This window comes from Notamacropus eugenii, chromosome 6 (genome assembly GCF_028372415.1).
Source record: "Notamacropus eugenii isolate mMacEug1 chromosome 6, mMacEug1.pri_v2, whole genome shotgun sequence".
NCBI lineage: Eukaryota > Metazoa > Chordata > Mammalia > Diprotodontia > Macropodidae > Notamacropus > Notamacropus eugenii.
The window spans coordinates 153,405,897-153,424,735 of record NC_092877.1 but is presented as its reverse complement, the minus strand read 5'-3'; the positions used below and the strand labels follow the sequence as shown (position 1 = coordinate 153,424,735).

At 37.9% G+C, this 18,839-nt stretch overlaps 1 protein-coding gene across 7 annotated transcripts in view; it reads right to left on the bottom strand.

Moving 5' to 3' along the window:
- Positions 1 to 18,286, bottom strand: part of RBM46 (RNA binding motif protein 46) — a 106,370-nt gene extending 88,084 nt beyond the window's left edge. For 6 of the 7 annotated variants that reach the window (XM_072621319.1, XM_072621325.1, XM_072621321.1 and 3 more), the window contains exon 1: positions 18,155 to 18,286. The gene's annotated coding sequence lies outside the window, so the exon portion shown is untranslated. Of the gene's footprint in view, positions 1 to 16,867; positions 16,994 to 18,154 lie in introns of all 7 variants that reach the window. The other variant, XM_072621320.1, reaches the window with a different exon arrangement.
- Between the last annotated feature and the right edge of the window lie 553 nt (positions 18,287 to 18,839).

Here is an 18,839-nt window from a genome sequence, read left to right as displayed (position 1 = left end):
GTGGATTCACTTCTCTCCTGGTTTGTGCTCTGGTGTGTGACCACAAACACTTTTTTCCACCTTGGAACTATGGCTGCAAGCTCCAGTATGCTAGTGATCCTCTTTGTCCTTGGGACTGAGACCTGGGACTATGACCCAGATCCAAGGGCAACCTCCTTCTGACCACTCCCCCATTCACTCTACCCCCCCCTTACTTTGGGATGAGAAGTCCAGAAATCACCACTGCCACCACTGATTCAACCCTGCACACGCACGCACGCACGCACGCACGCACACACACACACACACTACCAAGGCCTACTGCTGGTTTGCTGGAGCACAGCCTGTGGTGGATTGCATTCTACTCTCACACCTGAGTAACAGACCTTTCCTGCTAACCTTGTAAATTGTCTTGGGTTGGATAATTGTTTCACCCTCTTCCTTTTGTGAGTTCTGCCACTCCAGAATTTGTTTGGAGGGGCTTTTTTTCCACCATCTTAGCTCCACCTTCTCATTTCTAAAGTAGTTTAGCAGCTATCTTTATCCCCTCTCCAAATTCTGCCCTCACAATTGGGGAACTCAGCACTTATAGGCCAATGTTCCTTCAACATCTAAGCCTCTCAGTTCCTTCATTCAAATTTCATAACTTATTCCACCATTCCACCTCAACCTCAGATGGTCACATTCTAAATACCACCAATACTCACTAATATTCTATTTCTTGGATTAAAAAATCCTACCAAACACTAGTTTTGTAACGCTGGATAAAGTCACTCAACATGAATCTCAGTTCCCTGATCTGTAAAAGGTTGACCTGATTCCTTGGAGGTCCCTTTCAGCTCTAAATCTATGATCTCATGACCTTCCAACATTCCTCTGACCATAAACCTCTTATCATTCCTTATTTCCCTTTGCCTCACACGTAGTAAATCTATGCAAAACCCCAACCCTAGATCACTTCCACTACCTACTTTGTTCCTAAAAAACACGGTACTATGTAAAATGAGAGGAAGCCACAACCATGCTGACCAGGTTCACTAAAGAATTCCCAAACTTCAACTGTCCCTTCACTGCAGAAAGACAATTAATTCCTATTTTCCTATCTCAGTCCCCACAAGACATATTTCAAAACCTTTTTTTCCTCTCATCTTCCACACTGTCCTTCCTCCTTCCATTATTTAGCTGAAGATCCCTCTTATTGTGCTATGAAAATTGAGGCTGAAGCCACATTCACTAGCCCTTTCCCCTTCTTATTGCAAAACCCCTTGATATCATTATTACTTTAGTATCCAGCTTCCTACCACTGATAAAATGACCTCTTTGTCAATGTCAATCTCTCTACGTGTGCCCCTATCTTCTCCACAGAAGTGGCTCCTTCGTCATCCCCACTCTAACCTTCAATTCCTCCCTGTTTATACTGTCCCTTCTCTATTTCTTTAAAACAAACCCAAACTTTCCCTGCCCTTATAAAAAAAAGTTTCCTAAAACCTACCACCCTTCCCCTCAAGCTACTATCATGTATCTCTATTGCTTTTCTCAGTCTAATTTCCAGGAAAAAAAATCTTTCTATACCAATTTCCTCTCCTCACACATTCAACCTGCTATAATCAGGCTTCTGACCTCAAAACTCAAACGGCTCTCTTAGAATGATCTCAATTTCCTGATGTGAGGTTCTTTTCCCAGTCATCACCCTTCATAATCTTTCCAATCCGTGACACTGTTGACCTCACTCATTTTCATGACACTGCTCTCACAGGGTTCATTTACCTGTTTAACTCCTCAATCTCCTTTGCTAGTTCATCACCCATATCCCCCCATCTATGAGAGTTCCACAAGCCTCTGCCCCTAGATTTATACAATCTTGGTAACTTCATCAACTCCACAGATTTATTTTTTATCTATATATCTTCAAATGCAGATGACTCAGATCTATATATACACAGCATACTATCACAATCACATCACCAAATGCCTAATGGACACATCAAACCAAATGTCCCAGAGACAAATCAAACTTAATATCTCTAAAATAGGATTCCTTATCTTTTCCACATAGAAGACCTCTTTTCCAAACTTCTTTCCTATTTCTGTTGAAGACACCAGTTTCCAGTTTTTCAAGTTTCCTAAGCTTATAACCTCAGCATGATACTAGATGGCTCACTCTTCCTAATCCCACATACCTAATCAGTGGTCAAATCTTACTGTTTCTATATCTCATCCTTTGCATCTGAATCCTTTCATCTCTCACCTGAATAACTACAACAGCCTTATAAATAGTCTCTCCTCACTTCAATGCATCCTATGTAGTTGCAAAAGTTATTTTCCTTAACCAAATATTTAATTTTGCTGCTCCCCTACTAATAAACTCTATTGGTTCCCTCTTGCCTCTAGGATTAAATATAAATTTTTCTGTTAGACTTTTAAAGCTCTTTACAATCTTGCTCTAATCTATCTTACCAAACTTTTTTATATATTACTATTCCCCCTTTCTTGCATTTTAGGGTCAAGCCAAAATGGCCTTTCCACTTTTCTTCACACATGGCACTCCCACACTAATTTTTTGCCCCTGCACTGGAACTGTTTCACAAATGAAATGCACTCCCTCTTCACAACTATCTCACAGAAACTCTCTTTAAAAATGTACTCTATACAACGTCTTTCCTGATCTCCCAACTGCTCATTCCCTTACCACAATATATTTCACTACCTTGTATTTACTTCACAATTATTCTGTATATATGTATGTGTATATGTTTATATATAACATACAATACATATTATATATACATTTATACATGTGTACATACATGTAAGTTTCTTAAGGTTACGAATTTTTGTGTGTGTTTTTATCACCAATGCCTATCACTGTGCCTGGAACATAGCAGGCACTTAAGAAATGCTGTTTTTATTGTCACTTGCCTCTCATAAATATCATATTCAAAAATTAATCTTATACTGTTCACAAAAATAAGTGATGAGGCAGAATACTAATAATTCTTTCCCAAGAAATCCACAAATAGGCACCTAACAATTCTGATACCATCCTGTAATGAATCTCTAGAAACTCACTTGTTGAACTTGCTTTACTATTCCCTTTTCCAGTGATATCATAGAATATACTGGGTTTCTGAACTTCCCTTTTCCAATTTCTATCTAACCATGTTTATGCTGAACCCTAGTGGAGAAAGGCAGTCAAGAGATTAGGGTGGTAACCATAGTGAATAAAAGCTGAATGGCTGGTAGATCATTATATATACTAAATGGAGCAAGGGATAGCAAGGGAAGGATTCTTAAAATGCTCAAATGTGTATGTATGTATACACACACACACACACACACATATACAAAAAAATTCATAGTCTTTACAAACCAAGAAGAGTTTAAAAAATTACTGATATTCTTTCTACAAAACAACTACATTTTTATTATCGTTTTTAATGGGACCCTAAGATTCCCTAGTACAAGTTTATCTCCCAATGAGAAAATTCCTTCCATCAATTAATTAAGTCACTGGTCTGACACCTAGAATGTGGCTCTGAGAGAATCACTAACCGAGAATTAATACTAAATGAAGATTAATTAAAGTATTCTTGAAATCACAAGTCAATAAAACATTTAAGACAATTTATTAAAAGCCAATTTATACACAATACTTTAAGAATGCTCGATGAAACAGATCAGGAGTGAATTGTTTCAATTGTAAGTCGTAGTTTTTTCTCAGCATCTCTTCACATCATCTTATAAGTTCCTCATTCCTTTTTAGCTTTTTGCTAATTTTGATCTTTGCTCTGAAAAGCGGACACTATGTCTATAGATAGATAGCCAACTTGGAGATACTTCAGTAACAAGTCTAATGAGTTTCATTTTTATGTTATTTGGTGCTTCCCATGTGCAATACCTACCAATTCTTTTCTCAAAGTATTCATGATGTATAGCTATAATACTTCTGTGAAGTCTGTCTTTGGTCTCTTTCATTCTTTCTTTCTGAGTCACATTTTCCCACTTATTTCTCACTAGCCTCCTCTCCCCATTTTGAATGAAGTCACCAAATTCCAGAGTATATGTTAATATCATTTACAGGGTTGGAGTCCTAAAAAAATTTTTTTACTTAAAAAAAAAAACCACATTTCTCAACCTCTCCATCCTCTGTAAATGATGCTAGTAAATACACTCCAATTATTTATTTTCATGGTGGGGTTTTTTACATACATTAATTATGAGTACTATAATAATATATTTCTATCTATTATTTCTGTTTTCTATCAGATGTGGGACATCTGATAAGAGCATGTCTCACTTTTTTTCATATGGTCTCTCCGAGGGATGTCATTGTTGTTCAGTTGTTTCAGGTGTTTGTGAGTCTTCATGATTCCATTTAGGGTTTTCTTAGCAGAGATACTGGAGTGGTCTGCCATTTCTTTCTCTGGCTCATATTATAGATGAGGAAACTGAAGCAAACAGGGTCAAGTGACTTGGCCAGGGTCACACAGCTACTAAGTGTTTGAGACCAGATTGGAACTCAGGAAGATGAGTCTTCTTCACTCTATCCACAGTGCTCTTTCCATTTAGCTGCAACCTCTTTATTTGTTCTGGTTTCATTTATAGGGAGAATAGTTAGACTAATTGATTCAGCTTCTACAGAAATTTATTTATCCCCTTGTTGGTCCCTAGACAAGGATCTCACATTTAAAGTACCAACAGGCAAATTAAGAATTTGACATTTTAGAAACTATGCTTCTTAGAAAGCTCTTTTCCCATTTCTCCCATGCTGCTATTATAGATGCAGAAAGCAAACTATACAAATCTGAAGCATTTCGTATTTTTCTATTTCATGGATTTGCCACATCCAATAATCACCTTAATCAGATTACTTGTAAGGAGTCTCTCTGTATTTAGCTAGGCCAGTCTTCATAAGGCAGGTGCTTTCCATTGTTACAACCATACCTAAAGTCCTTTCCACATGGGAAAACCTAAGAGAGTTTTCAATTCACCAGGCTAACCTTCAAGAAGTCAGGGTTATCTCTATACCAAGATGAAGCATTAGAGTAAGATTCTGTGGATTTAATTATTCAAATAAAATATGCTAATAAAAATGAGAAATGGATAACAAATCACATCATCACTAATTATATCAATTTTATTCAGATTTTAACTAGTATAAATCAATTACCACAGCAATAAAACCAAATGGGCACTGAAATCACCTTAGTAAATAAATATTTGACATAATTGTCAAGTGAAAAGATGATGGCCAAAGGCAGTTTAGAATACAAACTCATTTATAAAATCTTACAAAGGATAATGGATCATTATTTAAAAATACTGTTTCAGAAAGAGAAGCAATAGTAGTAAAATATATTTTAAAGATCTTAGCAAGAGATCCAACAAAGCAAAATCATCTCAAGGGTACTTAAGGATAAAAACAGGAAGATTTATTAAGTCAAGTAAACCAACATAACAGAAGACTAGGCATTTTGTGTAGTCCCACAAACAAACCCAATGAGGAATTAGGTGCAAGAAGTAGAGAAATAACAATGTACCCATAGGTCAAAACACCAAAAAGTATAACAAGATAAAAGTCCTATGAATTCCCAGTGGAGAAAACTAGCTCCCTTACCTTGCCCAGAACTTTATAAGCCTTACATATTCACTTAAGTCTCAACACACCCTGACATACACATGGCCTCATGCCACCATTCTGTGGCAACAAGTAATAGACTTCAACTCTGCCTAGCCACTTGCTAATAATAAAGCAGAGGTATAATAGGGTACAGTTGCACTTCTTCACGGAATTAAAGAACAGAAAAAACAGGAGTGGGTGAAATGAGGAGGAGGGCATGGCAGCACACACTGCTATAGCAAGCCTGAAAGAGGATTGGCATCCTGCTCGCAAGTCCATCTATATGCACCTACCCCACCCCTGTAAGTCACTGAGACAGAAACTGAGCTAAGCACTAAAAGTGTGAGTTGTCCAAACTGAAATAGCTTTCAGGGCCATGACTCTTTCAAAAGTCAGAAAGTGAGTAACAGAATATAAAGTGAAAAAAAGCCCAAATGGCCAAAGATCTCAGAAGAAATAAAATTCTTATTAAAAACTGATAGATTAACAAGAAAATATAAAAAGAAATGAGAACACATCTAAATGACTTCAAATATCATTAAATAAATATTGCAAGATAAAGGGAATTGAACAGACACTTGAGAAAACACAGGATCCTGTGAATTCCAAAGAGGACTCAGAATGACGATGCTCCAAAATGCTTCAACAGAAGAAAAAGGCAACAAATGGCACAATTTCTGACCTGCCCAGAAGAAATGATAATCAACACAGAAAAATTTGATCCACAATGGCTAGAAAGATGAAAGGAAAGGCAAAAGAAAGAACAAACGACTGGGACTACAAATATACTGGCGTGAAAAACCACCTGGAAAAAGAGAAACAAAAACCAAAAACGTTAAAAGAACACACAGACAAGCAAAACCAACCATCTCAAAGGCAGATGTGCTGAAATCATTAAGGTTCATATGCCTCACAGAAAAACATGATAAGATAAAAAAAAAAATGCTGAATACCATAAAGTAAAACATAATACTAGAAAAATGTCTACAATTTATGAGTATAGAAAATAAAGCACCAACTAAAAAGATCAACAGATTTCCTTTGCAAAAACAAAAAATAAAACTATGCTTTAAACTTCAAGAGCCAAAGTGGTTAAATCCAACAACTCCAATGAAAAACAGTTAAGTTCTACAAGTGATTTATAGGGAATATCAATATAAAGGAAAGGAAATTCAAATAACACAAGACAGTTCCATACCCACCAGATCATAAGAGAAAAGGTAACATTATTATGTAATAATATACGCATATTCACATATATATATATATGTATAAGAGAATGGAATATATTCTGACAAGCAAAGCAGGTCAATATACAATCCAAAATGAAAATACCCTAAAATCCTAAGTCTAATTACCAATGAAAAAGATGGACATTCAATAAGAGAAGCACATGAAGTATTCCTTTTAAAAAATCGTATGTGAGCAGATTATTCAACTAAAACTACCAAGGAAAGCACAAGTAATTAAATCAATTACCCATGCCTAGAAAAGTATTAAAAAAAACTTGAAAGATAGAGCTACAGGATTTTTAAAAAGGTGGAAAGAACTGACAACTGAGACTTTTTTCCTCAAAGTATATAAGGAAATAAAAGTTGGAAGAAGAAATACGGAAAGCATTAATAGTGGAAAACAGGTCTACACCATCACCTTATATTAGTCAAAGGATTCTGTAGAATGGAAAGGTACACATAAAGGGATGGAAGTGATAAAAGACATTGGAAATTTAAGGTACAACAAAAGGAAAACAACTTCCCAAGTTGCTCATCATGAAGAGAGGGTAAGGAGGCAAAGGGAGGAATTGTAGGAGTGGGAAAGAAAAGAGGAAACCTTGATACAGAATTGGGTTCCATGAGGGGTAAAAAAGGTAGATCCGGTGATGAGAAATGGAGATCTTACAACGGGCATGATCTGATGAAATTTGACATTCAACTAGTTTCTGGACAACATGACTTAACAGAAGAAAAATGAAAGCCCCCTGGGAGTTATGAGCTAGTATCTAGAATGTAGTATTCCAGATGGGAATGCCAAGGACCCAGGGAAAAATATTCCATTGCAAATGGAAAATTATGACAGACTAAGGAGGGCATAAATCATACTATTAGGAACATAGGGTACTTTCTACCATATCATGCTAATTATATTTTTATCCTCCCTAACTCCTCTAGGAAATGATACTTATAAGAGCAAGAGACAAAAGAAAAAAGGTGAAAAGGGATAAAATTTACAAAGCAATAAATCAAAATTAGAAGGAACTAAAAAAGGGTATCTTGTAAGTTGTACTTCCAAAAGAAGGAATAAATAAGTATAAAGACTATGAAGCAAAGAATAAAAGTTTAGAATACACTGAAAGGGAAGGGAAATGATGAAAAGGTAATGAAACTTTTATTTTTTAAGAAAAAGGAGGGGCAGAGCCAAGATGGCGGAGTAGAAAGACACACATCCGCTAGCTCCAAACCCACAGCCCATAAAATATCTGTAAAAAAGAACTCCCAACAAAATCTGGAGCAGCAGAAGCCACAGAACAACAGAGTTGACAAGATTTCTGTTCCAGAGAGCCCAGAAAACCTCTCGCAAAAGGTCCTTTGTGCTGCAGACCTGGAGCCCAGCCCAGCCTTGCCTTGGCCGTGCGGCACCAAAAGGAGTGGATCTGAGCAGGCTTCAGGGACGGAATCTCCAGCGGCCGCAGGGGTCCCTCCACCCACAGGGGACAAGGGTCAGTGAGAGGGTCCGTTTGGCGGGTTGAGAGGGGAGTGGGGTGCCCCCATAACTCAGGCCCCCTCAGGAGGCAGCAGCGGAGGGCAGCGGCAGACCTAGATCCATTGTTGAAGGTCTCTGCATAAACCCTCTGAGGGAACTGAGCCCCATGTGGTGGCCCTGCCCCCACCTGAGCACCTGAACTTAATCTCACACTGAATAGCAGCCCTGCCCCTGCCAAAGCCCTGAGGATGGGAAGCAGCATTCGAATCTCAGACCCAAAGTGCTGGCTGGGCAGATCTGGAGGCAAAGTGGGTGTGAAGAGAATATTCAGAAGTCAAGTCTCTGGCTGGGAAAATGCCTAGAAAAGGGAAAAAAAAAGACTATAGAAGGTTACTTTCTTGGGGAACAGGTATTTCCTCCCTTCCTTTCTGATGAGGAAGAACAACGCTTACCATCAGGGAAAGACACAGAAGTCAAGGCTTCTGTGTTCCAGCCCACTCAATGGGCTCAGGCCATGGAAGAGCTCAAAAAGGATTCTGAAAATCAAGTTAGAGAGGTGGAGGAAAAACGGGGAAGAGAAATGAGAGAGATGCAAGAAAAGCACGAAAAACAAGTAAACACCCTGCTAAAGGAGACCCAAAAAAATGCTGAAGAAAATAACACCTTGAAAAATAGGCTAACTCAACTGGCAAAAGAGGTTCAAAAAGCCAATGAGAAGAAGAATGCTTTCAAAAGCACAATTAGCCAAATGGAAAAGGAGATTCAAAAGCTCACTGAAGAAAATAGTTCTTTCAAAATGAGAATGGAACAGATGGAGGCTAATGACCTTATGAGAACCCAAGAAATCACAAAACAAAACCAAAAGAATGAAAAAATGGAAGATAATGTGAAATATCTCCTTGGAAAAACAACTGACCTGGAAAATAGATCCAGGAGAAACAATTTAAAAATTATGGGACTACCTGAAAGCCATGATCAAAAAAAAAGCCTAGACATCATCTTTCATGAAATTATCAAGGAAAACTGCCCTGATATTCTAGAACCAGAGGGTAAAACTGATACTGAAATAATTCACCGATCACCTCCTGAAAGAAATCCAAAAAGGAAAACTCCCAGGAATACTGTAGTCAAGTCCACAGTTCCCAGATCAAGAAGAAAATATTGCATTCAGCCAGAAATAAACAATTTGAGTATTGTCGAAACACAATCAGCATAATACAAGATCTAGTAGCTTCTACATTAATGGATCGCAGGGTTTGGAATATATTACAGAAGTCAAAGGAGCTAGAATTAAAACCAAGAATCACTTACCCAGCAACACTCAGTGTAATATTTCAGGGGAAAAAATGGTCATTCAATGAAATAGAGGACTTTCAAGCATTCTTGATGAAAAGACAAGAGCTGAAAAGAAAATCTGACTTTCAAACACACGAATCAAGAGAAGCATGAAAAGGTAAAGAAGAAAGGGAAATCATAATGGACTTACTAAAGTTGAACTTTTTCCATTCCTACATAGAAATATCTTATTTGTAACTCTTTAGATTTTTCTCAGTATTAGAATAGTTTGAGGGATTATATAAATATGGACAGAGAGCACAGGGTGAGTTGAATAAGAGATGACATCTAAAAAAAATAAAAGGTGTGAGAGGAATATATTGGGAGGAGAAAAGGAGACAGAATGAGGTAAATTATCTCACATAAAAAAGGCAAGAAAAAAGCTTTTTCAATGCAGGGGAAAAGGAGGGAGGTGAGAGGGAGAGAGTGAACCTTAGTTTCATTCAGATTTGGCTTAAGAAGGGAATAACATGCACACTCAATTTGGTAGGAAAATCTATCTTACACTACAGGAAAGTAGAGAGGAAGGGGATAAGCAAGGGAGGGGAGGTGACAGGGGATGACAGAAAGGAGGGCAACTGGGAGGAGGGGGAAATTAGGAGTAAATATTTTTGAGAAACAACAGGGTCAAAAGAGAGAAAAGAATAAATTGTGGGCATGATAGGATGGAGGGAAATATAGTTAGTCTTTCATATCATGACTGTTATGGAAATGTTTTGCGTGACTATGAATGTGTAACCTACATCGAACTGCATGCCTTTTCAGGGACGACAGATGAAGGGAGAGAAGTTGGAACTCAAACTTTTAAAAATCAATGTTAAAACTTTTTATATGCAACTAGAAAATAAGACATACATGCAATGGGGCATAGAAATCTATCTTGCCCTACCAGAAAATAGAATGGAAGGCAACAGAGAAGTGTGACAGAAGGGACAGCAGATTGGGGGAAGGGGTAATCAGAATAGATGACCTCTTGGAGCGGGTGGAGGGGAGAGATGGGGCGAAAATTTGGACCTCAAAATCTTGTGGAAGTGAATGAGGAAAACTAAAAATAAATTAATTGAAAAAAGACAAAACTATAAAACTATCCAAATCTCACCCCATCTGAATGTAACTGATGTTCTTTCTGGCTCAGCTGCTTAAGTAGATGCCAACAGCAAGTGATTGCTCAGTGCCCCTGTTATGTCAGCTGCTGAAGGAGACAGAGATCTGGGGAAATCTGTTATTTATCAGCTAATTAGCAAACAAAGCAGAGACCCTAGATCCACAGTATAAAATTACAGCGATTTAGGGGGCAGCAAGTGTTAACCTTAGAAACTTCATCCCCTCTTCTGGAAGTTCATAAGAAAAGGGAACCCTATCTTTTCTACATTATCTCCCTGATTAAGAAAAATTCAAAAACCCATTGTTTTCTTTTGTCTTTTACTGAACCATGCTGCTGCTATGTGTGCCAGACTATCACTGGGTTGCCTACCTTATATTGAGAGAGGCTACACTGGTATTGCTATCTCCCCCCAAAAAACAAATTCAACTTCATCTGGTTTTCTCTATCTTTTGAAATTACATTCACCTTCCATTCTCACTGCCCAGGAAGTTTACATCTACATGTCTATACATACATATGCATATGTATATTTATCACTAAGGTCCTATTGCACTGAATTCTATATTCCTATATTTCTAAGTTTCATTTCTTCTGAAGAAAAAAAGTCAATTGTTGGATACAAAAAGGGTGTAATCTACTTTGCCTAAAGCAGCACTCTCATATGTATAGCCAAAAAACAAGTCATAATTGATATAACAGTAAAAGTAATTATCTACAAAATTCCACTGAATCTTAACAGAGCACTAAGATTCATCCCACTGCTTTGCATCCAAAATTTCTTTATCTATTGCCTCCTAAAGTCACAAACAAAACAAAATAAAAAGGAGCAATTAAAAAAAGTTTGCATACCCTTTGGGAAGATTTTTGAAACTAATTATCACATACAATAATCAACCCAGTAATCAAACATTAAATTCCAACCTATTTAATTAGTCCTGTAAGAAATCAAAGCTATTTGTTGTTGCTATTGTTTTTGAATCAATCTTAAAACAGAATGACTATAAAACCAGATTGGTATTAGAGGCTGAGGTAACCTTCTCTGCCTGATAAGACTTAAATCACAATTTCTTTTTAGGAGTCTCTAAATAAAACTACACAGAGATAACCTCTAAGGAAAGTATCACTGAGTTTTAATTAAAAAGTAGGTGACATTGGAAGTTCCACAGCACAAAACAGTAGAAAGAATACTGGAATGAGAATAAGAAAACCTACTTACTTAGTAAAACTAGTTGATTAAATCACATGGTATTCACAAGTCTGACTAGGTGATCTCTACTGTTTCTCCCAACATAAAATTCTCAGGCTGAAGTTCTATAAAACGATATTGAGTTCCACAAATAGTTCATTAAAGGATGTGAGAAACAGAGTTCCAAATTTCTTAGTAACACCATTTAGGAAAAAAAAAAAAACCCAAAACGAAACCTTAAACCAACTTCTACTGAAGAACAAAAACTTATTTAGGGGAAAACATTATAAAGAATATTCATTATGAGTAGTTGAAATCAGTGAGAAAGCTCCTTCACTCAGAAGGGAACAGAATCTGGACCACCTGGAGCAGCCACTGTAGTGGCAGCATTAATTTTCAGAGCCCTCCTATTAAAGCCCCTGGGGTAACTGAGCTGCCAATCTACCTCTCAGCCCTGAGTGGTGGCCTTGCCCTCCTCCTAAAGCCCCTGGGGGAATTGAGCCTCTGATCTGAATCTCAACCCTGAGCCTAGCCCTGGGGTTGAGGAAGAGCTCTGGCTGGTGGAACTGGAGGTGGTTGTGGAGAGGGAATTCTACATGCAGATTCCAGGCAGAAAAGTTTTCGGTTGCTCCCAGATCAGTGTGCAGGCTAGGAGAGGAATAAACTCCTCTCTTTTGATTGTGCCACCTTGGAGGAACTGAGAACTTACAGGTTCCCAGAGTATACCCTTTTCTTGACAAACAACTCAAAAGTCAAGTAACTGGCTGGGAAAATGTCCAAAAAGGGGAAAAAAATAAGACTACAGAAGACTACTTTCTTGATGAACAGGTATTTTCTTTTATCCTTTCGGATGAGGAAGAACAATGCATACCGTCAGAGGAAGTCAAGGCTTCTGCATCCAAAACCTCCAAAATAAATATGCAATGGTCTGAGGCCATGGAAGAGCTCAAAATGGATTCTGAAAATCAATTAAGAGAGGTGGAGGAAAAATTGGGAAGAGAAATGAGAGCAAAGCAAGGAAAGCATGAAAAGTGAGTCAACAGGTTGCTAAGGCGACCCAATAAAATGCTAAAGAAAATAGCACCTTTAAAAATAGGCTAACTCAATTGGCAAAAGAGGTCCAAAAAGCCAATGAGGAGAAGAATGCTTTAAAAAGCAAAGTTAGCCAAATGGAAAAGGAGGTTCAAAAGATCACTGAAGAAAATAGTTCTTTCAAAATTAGAATGGAGCAGATGGAAGCTAATGACTTTAAGAGAAACCAAGAAATTACAAAATAAAACCAAAAGAATGAAAAAATAAAAGATTATGTGAAATACCTCACTGGAAAAATAACTGACCTGGAAATGCAGGAGAGACAATTTAAAAATTATGGGACTACCTGAAAGCCATGATCAAAAAAAGAGCCTAGACATCGTTTTTCATGAAATTATCAAGGAAAACTGTCCTGATACTCTAGAACTAGAGGGTAAAATAAATACTTAAAGAATCCACCAAAATAAATATTGAAAGAATCCACCAATCACCTCCTGAAAGAGATTCAAAAAGAGAAACTCCTAGAAATATTGCAGCCAAATACCAAAGCTTCCAGGTCAAGGAGAAAATACTGCTAGAAGCTAAAAAGGAACAATTCGAGTATTATGGAATATGATATTCCAGAAGTCAAAGGAACTAGGATTAAAACCAAGAATCACTTACCCAGAAAAACTAAGTATAATTCTTGGGGGAGGAAGAATGGACATTCAATAAAATAGAAGACTTTCAAGCATTCTTGATGAAAAGACCAGAGCTTATTAGAAAATTTGACTTTCAAACACAAGAATGAAGAGAAGCATGAAAAAGTAAATAGGAAAGAGAAATCATAAGGGACTTTCTAAAGTTGAACTGCTTACATTCCTACATGGAAAGATATTTGTTACTTTGTAACTCTTGAGACTTTTCTCATTTGGATAGCTGGAGGGACTACACACACACACACACACACACACACACACACACACACACACACACACACACGAGCACAGAGCACAGGGTGAATTGAATAAGAAGGGATGATATCTACAAAAAATAAAATTAAGGGGTAAGAGGAATATACTGGGAGGAGAAAGGGAGAAATGAAATGGGGCAAATTATTTCTCATAAAAGAGGCAAGAAAGTTTTTTCAATGGAGGAGAAAAGGGAGGAAGTGAGAGGGAAAAAGTGAAGCTTACTGTCATCACATTTGGCTTAAGGAGGGAAAAACATGCTCACTCAATTTGGTATGAAAATCTATCTTACAAACTATTGCATTTTGGGGACATAATCTGATTCATGACAAATATGTACTACAAAGAATCATATCATAAAGGAGTCTACTAAAGAAGTTAGATTTTGAAAACAAGTTAAATTGAAGAGTGAAGATTAAAACTGTGTTGCAAGAATTGTTTTAAAAGAGCAAGGTTAAACACTCCTAGTCCTTAAAATACCTACCAATTTGATTTTTTTGAGAGAACCATAAAATTGGAAAAGTGTCATCTCAAAGGCCATCCAAAGCAAAACACTTTCTGAACCAGAAATATGAAAAGGGTAAACCCTTTCTAAGACTTACATTTGTCCACATTAATGATTAAGAATTTGACTTCACTGATACTCTACAGAATTCTTCTCTACTTCAGCAACTTACCAGTACAGCTTGAACTTCACCACCACTAATAATAGTAATATTTTGAAATTTGGAGATTTTGAAATTCTCTTGGCTGTCATATGTTCCTACTCTTGAGGCAAAATATTGAAGATATTCTTTTGCCTAACCCTTCCCTTCCAGATTATTTAATAATACAGCACCATTTTTCATTTACACCTTTTTTTTTCTGAGATTCTCACACGCTGTTACCGATTTGCTTTTATCCTTTTGTTCTGAAGTTCATTGTGAAAACTTATTTTTTCTTGTAGTAAGGCTTTTAACACTTTCAATACCAGCTAGCTATTAAGTCGCTAATTTATCCCAAAACAGATTTCTTTAGGAGTCACATCCTGTCATACTAGAGTGTGTAGAATAAAATTGCAGGTTTTTCCCCAAAGAATATCTAGGATTTTCCTTGTGATAAGTACTTCAACAACCCTCTTACTCCAGGAAGCAAAGCAATCAGTAGGGAATATACAATGAACACAGTTAAGCATAGAATCTTGAAATCATACAAATGAAGAAATAGTAGGAACTTAAGAAATCATTAACTGAAGCCATGACAAAAGATGAACTATTAAAATTAAGATTTCCAGGGAAGAGATTATAGTTTTCTTTACTGACTTTTTAAATTTCAATTGCCCAACCATCTTTACTATCAAGAAATTCTTATATCTTATCCAAGCAGCTTATGATTCAGTTTAAGTTCACTTCCAGTTGAGATGGATTCTTTAGTTTCAATTAGAAAAATCATCTATTTTTATATGTGACTCTGGAACAACACACTAGAGTTCCCTTTAACAGTTTAGCAATCATATGCAATGAGCTATACATGCTGACTACCTATTTGAAAGTATCCCATTCCCAAATGAGGTGCCAAAATTAATTACTGCTTTATCAAATACTACTATTTCAATCCTACCTCTGTTACCCAAAGCATTGTCCTTGGCTTACTAGTGTTAGCCCAAGCCACAGTCTTGTGGTTCCAAAAGTAAAGGTGATGGACATGAGATTGTAATTAGGGCATTGCTCATATGGAAGTGCAAATTATAAGGTAGAAAATGTACCACTCCTAGGTGTGATTTCTGCAGACAATTCTTTAGACCAAGACCTTGAACTTTCAAAGATGTCTCCTGATGCTCGAGGACAATGACAAAAATAGAAAGCCATGGAGACAAGGAAATAACGTAGCCAAACAATAAATATACTCAATCAAGACCATTAGGTTTAAGTGTGGACTATATTTTTTTTTTTTTACATTTTAAATTCTTGTCAATAACAATCAAGACTTCAAAATTTTTATTGGCCTTTGGAAAAAAAAAACAGATAACTAAGTGGTGCAGTGGATAGAGCACCTGAGACATTACTAGCTGTCTGACCTGGGCAAGTCAGTCACTTAACCCTATTTACTTCAGTTTCCTCATCTGTAAAATGAGCTAGTGAAGAAGATGGGAAACCACTCCAGTATCTTTGCCAAGAAACCCCAAATGGTAATAAAAAAGGTTGAACATGGCTGAAAAACTGAACAGCAGCAGCAACAAAAAGTGCATTACTCAGGAAAGTGGTTTTATAACTAAACATAATTATAACTGGAAAAGTATAGTTGACAAAATTATATTTCATTTCTCAAATTTAAATTGTTATATAGAAATTCTCCTTTCCTAAAACAAGCCATGAAGCTTTTGTGCAAAGTTTTTTTTAATGATCGTTACTTTACCTGAACTTTTAAATGAAATTAAAAACTAAAAAACATCAGTTTAAGCCAAAACTCCTGTCTTCCAAGTCAGTCGTTTAATGCATTACATATAATATGTAATAAAGTTCCCAGAGACTCTTGGTCTGACTGTTTAAAGTGAGGTGCTCAGTAAGGCTAGGGTTCACAGTTCCCTCAACAACGGGTCGAGTCATCTAGTTCACTGTTTCAGTCATGAAACCTACCACTAAAACATTTATAACAACAAAAGAAACTAGTCAAAGTGCAGCTGGATCAACACAAATATGTTGGGCATACATAAAATAATCCATCACATTATGTGGCTGGTACATTTATTAAAATATTTTCAAAAGGATGCTTTGTATATTTTGGGAATAACTGTTAGATTTACTTTAAGCTTAGGATGGCTAGGTTTAAAAAGTTTTAAAATTTATATTAGCACCTTATACTAGTTATAATTTTTAAATGTTTATGAATGTCAAAAGGCAGTATGTTCTTTGATCCCAGATTAAAGACTTTTTTCTAAGACAAGGACTCTCTTCCTAATGAAATACACTACAATTCCTTACGTAATATTCTCCAAGGTCTTCTGTGAAGTTATCAATGTGAAAATATTGATTTTTATTTTCTTCCCTCTTTCACCAATCATCAGGTAGTAAATTAAAATGGATAACTGCATTGAGAGTTCTGTGGACCTTAGTGATAAAAATATCAAAGGTTATACAAGAGTTGTCATAATATATCAGTAGTACAGGCTATTGCTATGTGCAAACATGGACTCTACTGCCAACAATTGTTTATGTATGTGACCTTACAAATCAAAGCCTAACTGCCAAGATTTTCTAATTGTGAAATGTAAATGTTATGAAGCTTGATTGCATCCTACCCATTAAAGAAATGTTATTTTCTCACACTATAGCTAGAAACAAATATAGACTTTAAAATTTAAACAGGGAGATGCAATAAGCAAAGTATTATGATAAACAACCATATCATCAGCCTGGTCCTAAGGTTATCATGTATGTGAAAAGTCAAGTGACACAACTTATTTCAAGGATAAAATATGCCTTACAGGGCAACTAGTAGCACTTTTAATTTTCAGCCAATCAAGAGTTATGAAACCAACAGCCATCTTCACTACTTAATATCAAAGGTATAATATAAACTCCTTGAGAGCAGGAGGTCTCAACTTTTTGACTTTACTTTCCATAGTAAGCACAGTGCCACGCAGAATAAAGGTAACTGAAAATTTGCTGAATTGTTGAAATAACTGCAAACAACTGGAATTTTACAATACACATTTTGTAAATACCTAGAGTTCACAAAAAAGTATGGTCAGATCATTAATAATGCAAACAGTCCAGGTGAATTGTGTGCCTTTTACCGTCCCACTGTAAAAAGTAGGGGGTGAGGAAAACACTCCACAAAATTCGTTTGAAAATAATCACTTTTATGTGATGCGCCTTTTAATTTTACACATAAAAGGTTTTCATTCTTTTTATTTTTTTCTTCACATCAATAAATTGTCAAATGCCACAGAGCTACTGGTGATGTTTTCTTCTACTAAGTTTTTTTTAATAATAATAAAAGAAGCCACCCGAGCCACGTGTCTACTCTGGGAGTACCTACGAGTCTCTACCTTGGCTTGCACAGCACCCTTTGCTTAGGACACAGGTGCAGGTCAGGTTCTGAGGCTTCCAACGCTCCGGATACACAACATAAACATCTAAAAGAATCCTAACGCTGCGGACTAAGACTGTAGGAACCCCGTTCTCCGCCTCCCGCCCGAGGTCCCAGCTCCGACAGCCTGCGGTCCGGTCCGGTGAGGCTGCTGCCCGCTTGTCCCTACTCATTACCGTGTCCGGCGGCCTGAAGGGTCAGCGGTGCGGGCCTGTCCTCCACAAGCTTCCAGCGCCCAACAGTCAATAGGGATAAGAACCCCGGAGTCCGAGGCACAGGAATCCTGGGCTGCCAAGCATCCACCCCGGAGACCTCTGCGGAAACAACAAGGGCTGCGTTATCTCAAAGTTTCCCCGAGGGGCTCCAGGCCTGAGAAGTTGGTGGGGCATCACTGGGTCCTTCCTGCAGGTTGGGGGAAGGGCCCCGAGTGGGATTTACCTGCCAAGTCCCCGAGTACCTGGGAAGGAGGGACTTGCAGGTAAGGACACCTGGGAAGGATGAGGGCGTAGGACGGGCTAAGAAAGGGGGGCTGAGCACAGCAGGTGTGGGGGGGGGGCTGAGCACAGAAGGTGGGGGGGGCTGAGCACAGCAGGTATGGGGGGGCTGAGCACAACAGGTGTCGGGGAGGGGTCTGGGCGGCTGACCTCCACCGGCCCGGGAAGGGCTGGGGGTTGGGCAGCTCACCTCCCCCGGGAGGCCGAACCCGTAACGGCCTTTACCCCACCTCGGGGCACTCAAGGGAGGGGCGGCCGAAGCTCCTTCCACGTCGGCGGCGGCCTGGGGCCCGGAAGGGGAGCCTGGGGTTGTCGGCGGCGGGTCAGCGCGTGTGAGTGCCCGGGGAGCCGCGGCGGCGAGGCGGGG